Source organism: Hordeum vulgare, chromosome 5H (genome assembly GCF_904849725.1).
Source record: "Hordeum vulgare subsp. vulgare chromosome 5H, MorexV3_pseudomolecules_assembly, whole genome shotgun sequence".
NCBI lineage: Eukaryota > Viridiplantae > Streptophyta > Magnoliopsida > Poales > Poaceae > Hordeum > Hordeum vulgare.
Genome location: NC_058522.1, coordinates 105,947,882 through 105,952,775, shown reverse-complemented (window position 1 = coordinate 105,952,775; position 4,894 = coordinate 105,947,882). Strand labels below are relative to the sequence as shown.

The 4,894-nt window shown below is 50.0% G+C and overlaps 1 non-coding gene across 1 annotated transcript; it reads right to left on the bottom strand.

Moving 5' to 3' along the window:
- Positions 1–2,941: 2,941 nt before the first annotated feature.
- Positions 2,942–3,015, bottom strand: TRNAV-UAC. The gene has a single exon. It is a non-coding gene; the product is annotated as a tRNA-Val (tRNA).
- Between the last annotated feature and the right edge of the window lie 1,879 nt (positions 3,016–4,894).

Sequence of the window (4,894 nt, the reverse complement as noted above, 5' to 3'; positions counted from 1 at the left end):
ATTTGTCACTTCGTGTGACGGAGAGGTATCTCGGGGCCCACTCGGTAATACAACATCACACACAAGCCTTACAAGCAATAAGACTGAGTGTAAGTCATGGGATCTTGTATTATGGAACGAGTAAAGAGACTTGCCGGTAACGAGATTGAAATAGGTATGCGGATACCGACGATCGAATCTCGGGCAAGTAACATACCGAAGGACAAAGGGAATGACATACGGGATTATATGAATCCTTGACACTGAGGTTCAACCGATAAGATATTCGGAGAATATGTAGGATCCAATATGTGCATCCAGGTCCCGCTATTGGATATTGACCGAGGAGTGCCTCGGGTCATGTCTGCATAGTTCTCGAACCCGCAGGGTCTCCACACTTAGGGTTCAATGATGTTTTAGTATAGTTGAGTTATATGTGTGGTTACCGAATGTTGTTCGGAATCCCGGATGAGATCACGGATGTCACGAGGGTTTCCGGAATGGTCCGGAAATGAAGATTGATACATAGGATGGTTTCATTTGGTCACCGGAAAGTTTCGGGCAATTCCGGCAGTGTACCGGGAGTGACGAATGGGTTCTGGGTGTTCACCGGGAGGAGCCCACCCACCCGGGAGTGAGCCCAAGGCCCTAGGGTGGCGCCACAAGTCCTTAGTGGGCTGGTGGAGTCAGCTCAAGAGGGCTATGGCGCCACATAAAGAAAATACCAAAAGAAAAGAAAAAGAAAAACGAAAGAGGGAGGTGGGAAGGAAGAGGAGGCCTCCCCCTTCCCAAACCGAATTGGACGAGTCCTCCTCCTCCTGGAGGCCGGCGCACCTTGAGGGCCTTGTCCCTCAAGGCTAGCCCCTCCCACTCCCTCCTATATATAGTGGTGGTTTAGGATTTTTTGAGACACAATTTTGCCACGTGCAACTCTAGCCTATTCCACATAGTTTTACCTCTAGATCAGATTTCTGCGGAGCTCGGGCGGAGCCCTGCAGGAGTAGATCATCACCACCACCGGAGCGCCGTCACGCTGCCGGAGAACTCATCTACTTCTTCGTCTTGCTTGCTGGATCAAGAAGGCCGAGATCATCGTCGAGCTGTACGTGTGCTGGACGCGGAGGTGCCGTCCGTTCGGCACTAGATCGAAACGGATCGTGGGATGGTTCGAGGGACGTGAAGACGTTCCACTACATCAACCGTGTTTCTTAACGCTTCCTGCTGTGCGATCTACAAGGGTACGTAGATCTAATCTCCACTTGTAGATGGACATCACCATGATAGGTCTTCGTGTGCGTAGGAATTTTTTTGTTTCCCATGCAACGTTCCCCAACAGAACTATGATCCTTTTGTTCGACGAAACAATCCAATTCGATGAAAGATGTTGATTTGTTGTTTTACGTAGCGTTGCATGTGTTTGCATGGATATGAAGGATGCGGATGTGGAAGGAGTAAATAGTAAAAAAACATCACAACTGGGGATGCTAAAAGAGAAAACCGCGACCATTCGTTTTGTTTTCAAAATCATCGAGTATTCAGTAATCAATTTGCAAAAATCAGTGATAGCATGATTTACAGCGTTAATACTAAATCTAACAAGTAGGGCCAATTACATCTGGTGACATGGCGATACGGTGACGGCCATGGGAGGAGACGAAAATTGTTGTAGTCAAAAGGACCCGATTCCCTCTCATCCGGTTGTGCCCCGCATCGTCGGCTAACCAAGGTGTTGGTGGTCGACAACGCCGTCGAGGAGCCACAACAGATCTGCAGCTAACATGGCGTGGACATCGTAGAGGCGGTGGCAGACAACATCGAGCTGCGGGAGGTGGAGAAGGGGAAGAGATGTCGGACACGGGCGGGGACGCCCACCAGCAGTCGGTGGCGGCAGCCGAGCCGCGTGGAGTCCGACGGCGTCGCTCCCTGGATTCGGTCGTGGTTCGCCCCGATGCTGCTCCTGAGCGCCAGATCCAGTGACAGCCAGTGTCGTTGCCTCCTCTCTCCCCTTACCCAGCCGTCGCCACAGCCGACATCACCCTAAGCCACCGCCACCCGTTCCGACACCGACGGATCTAGGGGCGCACTGAGGTAAGGGAGTGGCGGACACCCGGGCACAGCGACACCGGCACGCGGTCGCCGGAGCACCTGAGTGCGGGGTAGGCGACACGCAGCGGCGGTGGAGGTTAGCACCCCAATTGCGACCCCCGTGTGCCTCCCGCTGCTATAGCCCGTGGCGGTTGAGGAAGAAAAGGAGGAGGGGCCGACATCGGTGAATGTCGGAGGTCGGCGCTCATTGAAGCTGGATGGCCTCTGCTGCTCGCCGTTGACCTCGTTGGGCTGCAGCGTCCATTTTTGCCGTGAGACACATGGGACACTCACGAGTGGACCACTTTTCTGATTTAACGTCCGGGTGAACGCTGTCAAGTTTCTTTTGCCACATCAACACCTATGGTGGGCGCCATGGGTCAGAAATGGTGTTAACGTGCGTTTAGTAACGGATTAGTTTTTTCTAAAAACTGCCAGCACAATGATGATGATTTTTTAATAACAAAGCGAATGGTGTCGCTTTTCTATTTTAGGGTTCTATGTTTTTTTTTGATAATTTACTCATGTGAAAGACAAAAAATAAGGCGATGTGTATTTATGAACGCGCCCGAACGTATTTGTGGACATTTGAGGATTGTATTTGCGATACGTGACTGTAGATGCTACATCTATGTAATTTACTTACGTAAGATTACACATGGGCTGATTTGAAGGACTATAATTAGTCACTAGAAGCGTATGGGCCCGTCCTAAAAATCAGGAGAGAGTTTTAATTAATAGAGAAAGGTATGTGCGTAAGGCTACGTAGGATTTATAGGTCTAGCATTTTTGGATGCTCTAAGCTATTAAAAAAGTTGAAGATATACGGGAGCTCCTGATGGTGTCAACAAAATTTCCTGAAATTATGACAAAACTTTGGTGCTGCCCAGGCTCGAACTGGGGACCTTTAGTGTGTAAGACTAACGTGATAACCGACTACACCACAGCACCATATTGGCAAATAGTTAACCGGCCTTAGTAACACTGAAGACTAAACATTGTTTAGGCTAACCATTCCAGCCTCCTCCAACCGCATGTTTGAGTCCGAGAGAGAGAGAGAGAGAGTTCTCTCCCGGTCCACTCCAAGTAGAATGCAAACACGTACACAGGCCTTGCGTGTGTCATACTGATTACTCTAGTATGCACGTGTACAAGTGTACAGCAACTGACAATCTTCGTCAAGATTGATGCTAACAGTGTGCGGGTGGCAGGTTGGCGAGATATGTTCCGGGCTCCATTCACCAAATCCCGGAAACCCGCCAATAAGATGCTGCTCCTTTTAGGCCTTGTTTAGAACCACTTAGATTATATAATTTAATTTTTATAATCTATTATGTCTTTAAACAAGACAGATTACGATGTAAATTATAAAAACTAGATGAATAGATTATTAAAAACTCATAATCTATTTTATCCCAGCTAAAATCAGATTATAAATTGCTAATGACCCATTACCTTTGTAAAGTTCGAGATAATTGCATTTCTATCATCGCCACCCTCCTCTTTTAAAGACAAACAGAGGGCAGACATGTCATTATGCAATGTAAAACTGACATTACAGTTTATATAATACGGCCTCCAAACATGCTCACCTAGATTATTTTTATAAACCAAATTATATAATCTATCTTCATAATCCAGATTATCATAATCTATTGTGGTTCCAAACAGGGCCTTAGATGGGCGGAAAACCACAACGGCTTAGAATTGTAGCTACTCTCACGTAGGTGTACCAATTGCTGATCCGGATTGCGCTCATTTCTGTGGCATCTGAACTTGAACAACGGCCGAGGGCAGCTTGGAATGGAAATGTTAGATGTATATAGCTCTTTTTCCGTATATTTCTATTGTATGAACGGTCTTTTACACTTTTACCACGTGTATATATACTCGCCTTTGGACCGTGTAAATGTCAGTTGCTCATTCTCTAACGTTGTATCAGATGCCAAGGTTTCCCTCCTGCAAGGTGCAATTCTGTGCACTCTCTACCTCCCCCCCCGCCGCCGCCGCTCCTAGTCGTCGTTCCTAGCTCAGGCCTCCCCGTGCCCAGACTCGCTCGCCGTTGGCTGTCTCTCGCTCAGCCTCACCCGAATCCGCCGTCGGCAGGCCGTCTCCTGCTCGGCCTTGCCAGGATTCGTCGTCGAAAGGCCGTCTCCCGCTCGGCCTCGCCAGGATCCACCGCTGACAGGCCGCCTCCAACTCGGCCTGCCCGGATCCGTCACCGGCTGGTCGTCTCCTGCTCGGCCTCGCCCGGCTCCGTTGCCGGCCGGACCCCTCCAGCCATCGTCCAATCGCAGCCGTTCCCCGTGTGCCCATCCGCGCCTGGATCCGCGGGCGGTTCGTCGCCCCTGCTCTGCCTCGACGCCGGCTGCCTCCAGCCCTTGGCCGGCCGAGGTTGTTCCTGTTTGGCGCCCGTTGTGGAGCTCGCTTGGTAGCCGTTGCCGCCACTGCCGCTCACAGCTCGGGCCTGATCCAGATCGGGATCGATTTGGGTTGACTCTGTCAAAGAGAGAGAGAGAGAGAGAGAGAGAGAGAGAGAGAGAGAGAGAGAGAGAGAGAGAGAGAGAGAGAGAGAGAAAGAGAGAGATAGAGAGATAGAGAGATTAGCAAGTCTTCTTCAAGCTATGTCGCCGTTCCTCGATGCCGAGTGATCTTTGATGGCACCAACTATGATGAGTTTGTGGGCTTCATGCGTATCCACATGCACAGTCTTTTGCTGTGGGGCGTTCTCTCTGGTGAGCTCTCGTGTCTGCCATGCCCTGTTGCCCCCGTGGCTCCTACCCCGTCGGTGCAGTCTGTTCTGTCTGTTGATGCTTCCCAGGCTAATCAG